This window comes from Hyaena hyaena, unplaced genomic scaffold (assembly GCF_003009895.1).
Source record: "Hyaena hyaena isolate Hyena2069 unplaced genomic scaffold, ASM300989v1 scaffold_233, whole genome shotgun sequence".
Classification (NCBI taxonomy): domain Eukaryota; kingdom Metazoa; phylum Chordata; class Mammalia; order Carnivora; family Hyaenidae; genus Hyaena; species Hyaena hyaena.
In genome coordinates this window covers 2,159,892-2,172,413 of record NW_024080866.1, presented here as the reverse complement: position 1 = coordinate 2,172,413, position 12,522 = coordinate 2,159,892, and positions in this window count along the sequence as shown.

Sequence of the window (12,522 nt, the reverse complement as noted above, 5' to 3'; positions counted from 1 at the left end):
CTCCTCCCTAAATTAACCACCCCTCCCTTGCCTGCAAAACCAGTTAGGACTAGAGCCAAAAGGGTTAATTAAGTGGGGTCCCCGCCCTCCCCCGCCCAAGGGCTGAGATCTGCTTTTTGCTGGGGGGGGAGGGCAGTGGAATGACCGCCAGGTCGGACTGGGGAGGGGGTAATCTGCAAGCCATCCTTCCCCTTTGCGGGCTCTGACTCATCAGTCAAAACGCTCTCCTCCCTTCCCCCTTTCTCCCTCCAGTCTCGGCCTCCCCCAACCTCCCCCCCTCCCCCCGCATGCAAGCTTCTCTCCTTTGAGGGCGTTGAGACTGGGGAAGAACAGGAAGCCGACCCCTCCAGTGCCCTCTACCCGTAGGGGCTGAGTCTTTGGTAAGGGGTAGGAGGGAAGATGATCTGGATGGTCAATGTAAGGAACACTCCTTCCCCAGGGAGGAGCCTCCCAACCTTCAGGCACTCCTCAAGGACTCCCCAGCCCAGCCCTAGGAAGGGGGGGAGAGCCTCCATCACCATCTCTTCCCAAAAGCCCAGCCTTAGCTGCCTCATAAACAGGAAATACCTATTAGCAGGGAAAAGGGAGGGGAAGGGAGCTGTCTGGAAGAAAGAGCTGGCACCTCTCCCTTCTGAGGGGTCCCCAGCTGCCAGCTTAAGCTTCAGGGTTGGCTCCAAGAGTAGACACTGGGGACCTGGGTTGGTGTCCCCTCTCTAGGGCACCTGGCCCAGACTGAGTCGGGAGTCCCCTCCCCTTCCTTAATTGAGGGGGGTCCTTGATCAAGGCCCCCACTCCTGCCCAAAGTTTGCACAGCTGGCTTGACCCGCTGTCAAGATGTGGAGGTTTAATATTTAAGTATGAGACCCCCTCTCTCTATCTTTCCTTTTGCTGAGGGAGCGCAAAATGATGGGCAGGTGCATAGTTGGGGGATTGAAAAGAGGGCCTATCTAGAGATGCTTGGACCCCCTCCATATGATTAGGAGAAGGTGGAGGAGGGGAGTTGTGAGTACAGCCACACTCTAACTCCAGCAATCTCATCCACTCTGTGGATTCCCTCAACCCAGGGGTGGGAGTGGGGCTGCAGAGGGACTTGACTAAAGCCATCCACACTTAACACAGGTATTTGTTTGGCAGCATCCCCTGCCTGCATCCATCTCCTCCTCACATTCCCCCAGGCAGAGGTCAGCACTAGAAGGAGTAAGAGGAACCAAAAGCAACAGAAGCCATGCCTAGAATTTGGGACACCTAGATTTGAATTACAGCTTTGCCCCCACTAGAGCAAATTACCAGAGACGGCGGACTTCCCTACTCTGAGCTCTGGCTTTAACCTCTGTAATTGGTACCTGCAGCTTGGTGAGAACCAGTAGACATGTATGCCCAGTCACCTAGCCTCATGCCAGCCATGTAGTCATTTCTCAATATACACTAGCCCCTTTCTGCTTTCTATGAGGTTGTTATTTAAGAGTGAGCTGGATTGACAGGAGGATTAGAGCTAGTGTGGAGGAGAGGGACTGTCTGCTTCAACCCCTTTCATCCTCTACTGTCCATGAAGTTGCCTTCCCCCAATCCTGTGACCACTTACCCCTGAGGCCACTCATTCCAAACAACTAGCTTGGCCAGATTCCATGGTGATCACCAATCACTTGGGTGGACAAAGGGGCTTGCAACCCACCCGAGAATGGACTTTGCCTCCTCTGAATCTAAGGTTCCCTTCTAGATTACACAATGGAAGTAAGTTGTGGAAGTCAAGGAAGAAGCAAAAATAGCGTTTGTTGAGTATACAGTATGTAACAGGCACTGTGCTGAGTGTTTTCACACCTGAGATCTCATTTACTTTTCATAACGATCTTTGGAGGAAGATGTTATTACCTCCATTAAATGATCAAGAAAACTGAAATTCAGATCAATAAATTTGAACTTGTCTGTAAAACACTTCTTCCTCTTCTTTGCCTACTCATTAATGCCTCCTTTAAACCTCAGTTTCTAGCATCACCTCCCCTGGGAAGGAAACTTTCCCCCCCACCCCCATCCCAGTTGATCTAGGGGCCCTGTTTTCTTTAAGGAAATATCATCTCAGTGCTGTTGAATGAGTGATTAAATGTTTAATTCCTGGAGGAATCAAGCTTAAGTATTAAATATCTTGTCAAAGATCACACAGCCAACAAGTACTCAATCCAGTGCTCTTCCTCTTGCCTTACTTCTCGTATGGACCAGACTTGGGAAAGAGAGAACATCTTTGGAGCAGCTTTGGGAATTGTGGTGCAGGCCAAAATAGGAAGAGAAGTTACAGCTATGGAAAGTCTTTAATGACCTGTCCTGGAGGATGGCAGGGTTAGCTGATTTGGATGGATGAATATGAGTACCTAGCATTTTTTTTTAGGTGAAATTACATGATATAAATTAATCATTTTAAAGTGAACAATTCAGTGGCATTCCAGTATTTTTTTAATACCAGTCATTAGGGCAAGATGGACTATAGACCCAGGGGATGAAGTGAAGTAGGAGGTACTGAGGAAAAGAGGTAAAATGAGGAAAGGGGAGAGGAGCCCCACAGACACAAGCAGCAGAAGCAACTGAGTAAGCTTGTTCCCAGAGAGAGGTGGCCTTCTGCTTCTTCCAGCTCCTCAAACCTGTCCTGTGCAACTCCCTCTCCTGACCTTGACCTGTGAGAAGTAAAGGAGATGATTGATTCATTTTCAGAAATACCAAATAAAAACTGTGCTGTCTAATTAATAGGTCTATAACCTATTGGAAATATATACAACCACCCCCTCCCACAATGGAGTCCCAAACCCTTATTTTTTTTTTTATGTTTTTTTTATTTATTTCTAGGAGAGAGAGAGAGACAGCGTGAGCAGGGGAGGGTCCGAGAGAGAGGGAGTCACAGACTGAAACAGGCTCCAGGCTCTGAGCTGGCAGTCAGCACAGAGCCCGACACGGGGCTCAAACCCACGAACCGCGAGATCATGACCTAAGTGAAAGTCGGACGCTTAACCGACTAAGCCGCCCAGGCGCCCCGGAGTCCCAAACCCTTAAACTCTTCACTACATGGGTCTTCTTCCCCTCTCCATTTCACAGGCTTATTTTCATGGGCTTTGGAATGAGCATGCGCCAAAAGGGAGGAGGGAATGAAAGTCTCTGTGTCATCTCAGGGAATGCACATTTGTTCCAATCAGACTACTTTTTGCCTTACATGGGAATAGGCAACGTCTGGGTAAGGCTGTAACCACTGTAGTTCTCAGCCAATGAGGAACCAGAGGAGGGATTTGCACACTAGGAGATAAATTGTCTGCTGTAATTGCCCTGAGTGTGCCTGTCCATCAGACACCTGCTCTTGCAAGAATGTTGATAAAAGCCTCAATTCACTGTGCTCTGAGTCTCTCTGTCTCTCCTTTGATTGGATCGATGGGCTTATTTCTAACAGACCTTGGCCTACTCTATTTTCTCCCACATTTCTTTATCCCTGAAACACCCACAACTATTATTGGCATCACTCTATTTCAAGGATGAATTTTCTTTTTCTACCGAGATAGTAGATGATATATATCTTATTGATGACTATATCCCTAGCGTCTAACAGAGAGCCTAGAACCTAGTATGTGTTCTATAACTTTGTTAAATGATTAGAAGAATTTTGACAGGATTTATCTTCCCCTGCCCCAAAATATAACTCCTTTCCCTGTTCTCCATTTACCATCATTTTCACCTCACCATATACAACCATCACTTCTTTCTCTGCCAAAGCAGTTTTTTAAAGTGTGTAAGAAACTCCCAGAAAGGGTCACCTAGCTGCCTCAGTCAGTAGAGCATGAAAATTTGGATTCAGGGGTTATAAGGTCGAACCCCATGTAGAGTGTAGAGACCACTTAAAAGTAAAATCTTAGAGCACCTGGGTGGTTCGGTTGGTTAAGCATCTGACTGTTGATTTCAACTCAGGTCATGATCTTGAGCTTCATGAGTTGGAGCCCTACATCAGGCTCCCCTGCTTAACCACCCAGATGCCCCTAAGAGTCTGCATTTTAAAGAAGTTTCCCTGGTGATTCTTATGCTGCTAGTATTTGAGAATAGTTCTTTTTTCTAAAAGGGCCCCTGGCCTTCAGAGCATTCCCACCAAGTGGATGAAACCTATTCATTCACTTCTCTTTCCGTAAGCAACTGCTTAGTACAGTGATGGAACTAAGGAGCCAAAGAAAACAATAATCTGCTCACTGTGTGTCTCTATGAAAATGGATCAACCTTTCCTTAGCCTCCTTAGCCTTCTTCCTCAGTAGACGGGTGATAGTAATTTTGGTTTTCTTAAATTTTTTCATTTAATGTTTATTTATTTTTGAGAGAGAGAGCAAGAGAGAGAGAGAGAGAGGGAGAGGGAGAATGAGAATGAGCAGGAGAGGGGCAGAGAGAGAGAGACGCACACACAGAATCTGATATAGACTCCAGGTTCTGAGCTGTCAGCACAGAGCCTGATGCGGGGCTCAAACTCAAGAACTGTGAGATCGTGACCTGAGCCAAAGTTGGATGCTCAACCAACTGAACCACCCAAGTGGCCCTAATCTTTGCTTTTCTTTTTTTTTTTTTTAATTTTTTAAATTTATTTCTAGGAGAGAGAGAGAGAGAGAGACAGCGTGAGCAGGGGAGGGTCCGAGAGAGAAGGAGTCACAGACTCTGAAACAGGCTCCAGGCTCTGAGCTGTCAGCACAGAGCCCAATGAGGGACTCGAACCCATGAACCGCAAGACCTGACCTGAGCCGAAGTCAGACGCTTAACCAACTGAACCACCCAGGCGTCCCGATATTGCAAGGATTTGATGATAGGTGATATTTGATAGCAAGCTCAAGAGTGTAAACCATTCCTCAAAACTGGGTTTCGGAGACTAAAAACTAAACAGTGAAGGATTGCAGCTCCTTAACAGAATAACTGCAATCCAGGTATATTAATTATCTAATGCTGTGTAACAACTTACCCTCAAGTTTAACCTCTTAAGGCAACAGACTTTTATTATTTCACTCAGTTTCTGAGGGTCAGGAATAGAAAAGTGGCTTAGTTGGTGTTTTGGCTTAGGGGTTCTCACAAGATTATAGTTAAGCTGTTGTCCGGGTCTGCAAGGTTTGACTAAGGCTGGAGAATCTGCTTCCAAGTTCACTGTCATGGTTGTTGGAAGGCCTCAGTTCTTTGATGGCTGCTGGACAGAGGCTTCAATTTTTTGTCATGTGGGCTCTCCATAGGGCTGCTCACAACATGGCACATTACTTTTACTAGAGTGAGAGAGAGAGAGAAGAGAGAGAGAGAGAAGGGAGTCAGGCAAGAGCCTCTGGGTTGAAAGCCTCAGTCTTTGTAACCTAATCTCAGAAGTGATATATCATCATGTCCACTTTGTGTTATTGGTCATGCAGAGAAACATGGCTACGATTTGGGGGTGGGGCTAATAAGAGTGAATAACAAGAGATAGAGATTATTGGGAGCCATGTGAGGGTTTCTGATCATACCAGATCTAGTCTTCAATGTTGCAGACCTAGAGATTCAGTTTAGGCAGTGAATCAGGATACATCAGATTCAGAACACTGAATCATACAAATTAAATACATATGAAACATTTTTTTGGTACTACTCTCATTCTTCTCTTGATAGTTAAAGTCTTCCTTTTGAACACAACAAATGGGTTTCCATTTCAGAACCTCTGCACTGACTGTTCTTTTTACCACATAATGCTCTTTGCTTTTATTTATTTTTTAAGTTTATTTATTTATTTTGAGAGAGACAGAGAAAGTGTGAGCAGGGGAGGGGAGGGGGGAGAGAATCCCATGCAGGCTCCTTGCTCAGAGCAGAGCCCATTGTGGGACTAGATCTCAAGAACTGTGAGATCACAATCTGAGCCAAAATTAAGGGTTGGACACTTAACTGACTGAGCCATCCAGGTACCCCAACATCGTATGCTCTTTGAATTGCTAGGTCCTTCCTGTGCTTCTGGTCTTAATTTCAAATGTCTCCTCAGAGGCCTTACCTGTTCACACGATATAAAATTGTTTCCAATTACTTTTTACACTCTCTATCTCATTTATTTTCTTTCTTTCTTTCTTTCTTTCTTTCTTTCTTTCTTTCTTTCTTTCTTTCTTTCTTTCTTTTTACAAATAGTTTATTGTCAAATTAGTTTCCATGTAACACCCAGTGCTCATCCCCACAAGTGCCCTCCTCCATGCCCATCTCCCCTCTCCCCCCCACATCCATCAGTCCTCAGTTTTTGTCAGCATTCAAGAGCCTCTCATGGTTTGCCTCTCTCCCTTTCCCCCACCATTTCCCCCCTTCTTCTCCCCCTTGTTCCTCAGTTAAGTTCCTCCTAATCCTCCTATACGTGCAAACATATGATATTTGTCCTCCTCTGCCTGACTTATTTCGCTCAGCATAACACCCTCAAGGTCCATCCATGTTGCTACACATGGCCAGATTTCATTGTTTCTCATTGCCATGTAGTATTCTATGGTATAGATAAACCACATCTTCTTGATCCATTCGTCCGTTGATGGATACTTAGGCTCTTTCCATGTTTTAGCTATTGTGGAGAGTGCTGCTATGAACATCGGGGTACATGTGCTCCTATGCATCAGCATTTCTGTATCCCTTGGGTAAATTCCTAGCAGTGCTATTGCTGGGTCCTAGGGGAGTTCTATTGTTAGTTTCCTGAGGAACCTCCACACTGTTTTCCAGAGGGGCTGTGCCAGTTTACATTACCACCAACAGTGTAGGAGGGTGCCCCTTTCTCCACATCCTCGCCAGCATCTAGAGTTCTCTGATTTGCTCATTTTAGCCACTCTGACTGGCATGAGGTGGTATCTCAGTGTGGTTTTGATTTGTATTTCCCTGATGAGGAGGGATGCTAAGCATTGTTTCATGTGTCTGTTGGCCATCTGGATGTCCTCTTTGTAGAAGTGTCTGTTCGTATCTTCTGCCCATTTCTTCACTGGGTTGTTTGATTTTCGGGTGTGGAGTTTGGTGAGTTCCTTATAGATTCTGGATATTAACCCTTTATCTGATATGTCATTTGCAACTATCTTTTCCCATTCCGTTGGTTGCCTATTAGTTTTGTGGGTTGTTTCCTTTGCTGTGCAACTATCTCATTTATTTTCTGATAGCATTTATGGCCCATAGTATTTTGATTCTTTGTTTACTTGCAGATTGTCTTCCCAGTAGAATTTGAGTACCACTAGGGAGGGCTTTTGTTTTTGTTTATTTGTTTGGTCTGTTTCCTCGTTGCTGTATCTTCAGTGCCTAAAACAGTGCCAGGCACATAGCAGGCACTCAGTAAATAAACCTGAGTGATTTGTTAATTCTCACTGAAAAATATGTCATGTGAACTGGGCATTTTGTCTCACTTGGTCAACACACATTCTCAACATAGAAAATGATATGGGAAGGGGAGCCTAAGTGGCTCAGTCAGTTAAGCCTCCGTCTTCAACTCAGGTCATAATCTTGCAGTCTGTGAGTTTGAGTCCTGCTTCGGGCTCTGTGCTGTCAGCTCAGAGTCTGGAGCCTGCTTCGGATTCTGTGTCTCCCTCTCTCTCTGTCTCAAAAATGAATAAACGTTAAAAAAAATGATATGGGAAGTCAGTTACTATAATCAGGTGAGTCCTTGGTGAACATGGAGTCAAGCAAGGATACATGATTGGAGGTTCCCAGAGTTTTGATGGTTTATGTCTCTGAGGTTTTCCTTTTTTTTTTAATTTATAAAGAAAAAAATTAAATTTTTTTTTTAAATTTCTGAGAGAGAGACAGCGTGAGCAGGGGAGGGTCAGAGAGAGAGGGAGACACAGAATCCGAAACAGGCTTCAGGCTCTGAGCTAGCTGTCAGCACAGAGCCCGACGTGGGGTTCGAACCCACGAACCGCAAGACCATGACCTGAGCTGAAGTTGGACACTCAACCGACTGAGCCACCCAGGCGCCCCAATAAACAAAAAAGTTTTGAATACTGTTTACCTCCGACATATGCTCATTGAACACACAGCCCCAAGATCAAGCATCATATGCTCTACCAACTGAGCCAGCCAAGTGGCTCGGAGATTTTCTTTCATGGCTCTTAGAAATGCACCTGCCAAGAAGACAAGGAATCATGACACACCTGTCTAAGTGTCCTTGGAGGTCCAAAGATATACTTACTTTTTTGTAGTAGATTCCATGAAGACATCATACTTATGTGAATAGATTGTTTTATCAGATGATGAAAAAGTGAAACCGGCACAACTATCTGCTTTAACATTAATCTTCTCCCCAAAGCCCAATCACCAAAGTAACAACCATAATTAGAGCCCAAATGGCCAGTATTTACAAAATATCTCTTAGAATATGTTTCTTCCTTAGAGGAAGAATTGTGCCATCCTGTATTAGTTGTTAGTAATTTCTTATAGGTAAGTTATTTCCAAATGTATTGCAAATAAACTTTGTTGCCCTCATTTGACTATTTTATGAAAAAATATGAAAAGATTCAGTTTCTGAATTTATGGCTTTTTAAAAATGTTTATTTTTGAGGGAGGGAGGGAAGGAAGGAGAGAGAGAGAGAGAGAGAGAGATTGTGGGGGAGGGGCAGAGCAAAAGGGGGACAGAGGATCCAAAGTAAGCTCTGTGTCAACAGCAGAGAGCCCTATGCAGGGCTCGAACTCACAAACCATGAGATCATGACCTGAGCCAAACCCAGGCCCCCCATGAACTTATGGCTTTTAAAGTTTATATGGGAAGGGCAGTTGGGTGGCTCAGTAGGTTAAGTGTCTGACTCTTGGTTTTAGCCCAGGTCATGATCTCATGGTCATGAGTTCAAGCCCCACAACGGGCTCTATGCTGACAGCTCGGAGCCTGCTTAGGATTCTCTTTCTCTCCCTCTCTCTCTCTCCCGCCCCTCAAAATAAATAAATAAACTTAAAAAAAAAAGCTTATATGGGAAGACAAAATTAGTTCACTGGGGAAATATTAATAAAAGAAAGTCATATTAATCTACCCAGGCTGCCATAACAGAATACCACAGACTGGGTGGTTCAAACAACAGAAATTTATTTTCTCATAGCTCAAGAGGCTATGATCCAACATCAAGATGCTGGCAGTGCTGGATTCTGGTGAGATCTCTTCCCCTGGCTTGCAGGTATCTCTTCCTCTTCTGACTCTAGTCCTATTGGATTAGGCCCCCACATTTATGATGCCACTAAGTTTAATTACTTTCTTAAGGGCTCTGTCTCCAAATACAGTCATATTTGGGGTGACATATAAATTTTGTCAGAGTGGGAAGGGAGGTCACAGTTCAATCCATAACAGAGGTCCTCTCTTCTCATGAGTTTTTACTGTGTGTGTGTGAGAACGTATATTGATGCAACTTTCCTAAAAGGCAGTTTGACACTATCCACTGAAATTGCAAATGTGTACCTCATTTACCTCAGCAATCTCATTTCAAGGAAACTATTCCACAGGAAGAGTATATGAAAGTGCAAAGATACATGTACGAATGTTCCAGAATGTTCACTGTAACTTTTTAAAAATGTTTTACTATTTATTTTTGAGAGAGAGAGACCATGCATGCAAGCAGGGGAGGGGCAGATAGAGAGGGGGACAGAAGATCAGAAGTGGGCTCCATGATGACAGAGGAGAACCTGATGTGGGGCCCGAACTCATGAATTTTGAGATCATGACCTGAGCTGAAGGCAGATGCCTAACCGAGCCACCCAGGTGCCCTGTTCATGGTAATGTAGTTTTTCCAAAAGCCCATTGACTGATGAATGAATAAAGGAAATGACAGGCATATATATATATATAATGAAATATTACTCAGCCATCAAAAAGAATGAAATCTTGTCACTTGCAATGGCATGGATGAAGCTAGAATATATCATGCTAAGCGAAATAAGTCAGTCAGAGAAAGACAAATACCATATGACTTCACTCATATGTGGCATTTAATAAACAAAACAGATGAATGTTGGGAAGGGGGGTAAGACGGAAATAAACCACAACAGACACTTTTTTTTTTCTTATTTCTGAGAGAGAGAGAAACAGCGTGAGCAGGGGAGGGTCAGAGGGAGAGGGAGACAGAATCTGAAGCAGGCTCCAGGCTCTGAGCTAGGTGTCAGCCCAGAGCCTGATGCGGGGCTCGAACCCACAAACCGTGAGATCATGACCTGGGCTGAAGTCAGACGCTTAATTGACTGAGCCACCCAGGTGCCTCCAGACTCCTTTTTTTTTAAGTGATTTTTTAAAATGTTTTTTTTTTTTTTTTATTTTGAGAGGGAAAGAGAGAGTGCGAGTGGAGAGAGACAGAGAGAGAGGGAGAGAGAAGGAGAGAGAGAATCTCAAGCAGGCACCACCCTGTCAGTGCAGACCTGTCATGGGGCTTGAACTCATGAACTGTGAAATCATGACCTGAGCCAAAACCAAGAGCTGGATGCTTAACCAATTAAGCCACCTCAGTGCCCCAAACCACAAGAGACTCTTAGTGATAGAGAACAAACTATGGGTTTACGGTGGCAGGTGATGGGAGATGGGCTGGATGGATGATAAGTACAAAGGAGGGCAGGGGCTCCTGGGTGGCTCAGTTGGTTGGTTGAGCGTCGGACTTTGGCTCAGGTCATGATCTCACAGTTCGTGGGTTTGAGTCCCGCATTGGGCTCTGTGCTGACAGCTCAGAGCCTGGAGCCTGTCTTCTGATTCTGTATCTCCCTCTCTCTCTCTGACCCTCCCCTGCTCACGCTGTCTCTCTTGCTCTCTCAGAAATAAGCAAAAACATTAAAAAAAAAAAAAAAAAGGAGGGCACTTGTGATGAGCACTGGGTGTTGTATGTAGGCAATGAATCACTGAATTCTGCTCCTGAAACCAATATTGCACTGTATGTTAACTAAGATTTAAATTTAAAAAGTTGGGGCATCCATATATTTTTACATAGAAAAAGTGTGGATGAATACACACCAAAAGCAACAAGGGTCAAATCTGGGGAGCAGAAATGGAATTTGCTAAGTGTAATTTTTAATGTAATTTTATATATAGTTTTGCACCATTTTAAATTATTTTAAAACTTGTTAGTAGAAAACTTTTTTTTTATGTTTTTTTTTTTTTTAATTTCTAGGAGAGAGACAGCATGAGTAGGGGAGGGTCAGAGAGAGAGGGAGTCACAGACTCTGAAACAGGCTCCAGGCTCTGAGCTGGCAGTCAGCACAGAGCCCGAGGCGGGGCTCGAACCCACGAACCGCGATCATGACCTAAGCAAAAGTCGGACACTTAACCGACTAAGCCACCCAGGCGCCCCAGAAGGAGCTTCTAAATGACGAATGAGTAGCAGTGATAGTGATGAGCTGTAGAAAATACACAGAGGGACCATGGTTGGTTGGGATGATCAAAGAGGCTTTCCTAGATTAAAAAAAAAAAAATCTTGAAAGATATTTCCAAGTTCGAATATTCCTTTTTAAAATTTTTTTTAATGTTTTACTTATTGAGAGAGACAGTGCAAACAGGGGAGGGACAGAGAGAGAGAGAGAGGGAGAGACAGAATCCAAAGGCAGGCTCCAGGCCCTGAGCTAGCTGTCAGCACAGAGCCCAACGCTGGGCTGGAACCCACAAACCGCGAGGTTATGATCTGAGCCGAAGTCGGATGCTCAACCAACTGAGCCACCCAGGGGGCCCAAGTTCAAATATTCCAAACAGAAAAACAAAGGTAGGAGAACACCGGTTGTTTTTGGAGGACAGCAAGATGATGTGCAGCAGCAGGAAATACATTTGGTAATGAGGTGCCAGTGTGGGTTTCTGAGAAGCCCCAGGGAGATCCTTTGAATGCGGAGTTTTAAGATTAAACTCTACAAACTTTGTTATAAGATAAATTAGTAGTCAGTATGTAATATGGAACATTACATAACTAACACTGCTGTATGATATATAGGAAAGTTGTTAAAAATCAAATCTCATAAGGGGAAAAATTATTTTCTTTGTATAAGAAGATGGGTTAGCTGAACGTAAGGTGGTAATCGTTTCACAGTACATGTAAGTCAAACAATCATCCTATATGCCTTAAACTTATACAGTGATTTATGTTAATTATTTCATTTCCTAATGAAACCAGAAATTTAAAAAAAGATTAAACTGGCAGGAGTGGCGCAGTAGATTAGGCGAGGGTTAGTTCCGGGAGTGAGAGTGCCCACTAGGGGGTGCTGTTTCAAAACATAGGCCCACTGGATTAAGATGAAAGTACCGCATTATAAAACGTCAGATAAAGAGGGCGTTCCGACAGTTGGACAAATTAGGACAAAACAGAGACGCGCAAACGGTAACTCTCCCCTTATTACCTCGCGCTCTCCAACTAGGTTCCCCCCGCGGAACACAAAATTAAGCATGACAGTGTATCTGTAGCACGTGCCCCTTAGGCTCCGCTTAAAGCAACTACTACTCCCAGGCTTCCTTGCGAGGCCAGGGCCCTCTTCCCAGGTGCGAGTGGGTCTTGCCGCAAGGTCTTTTGGGATCCGCAGTCTTGCAGTGTCTTCCGGGAATTGTAGTTCCTTTCCCACAATCTG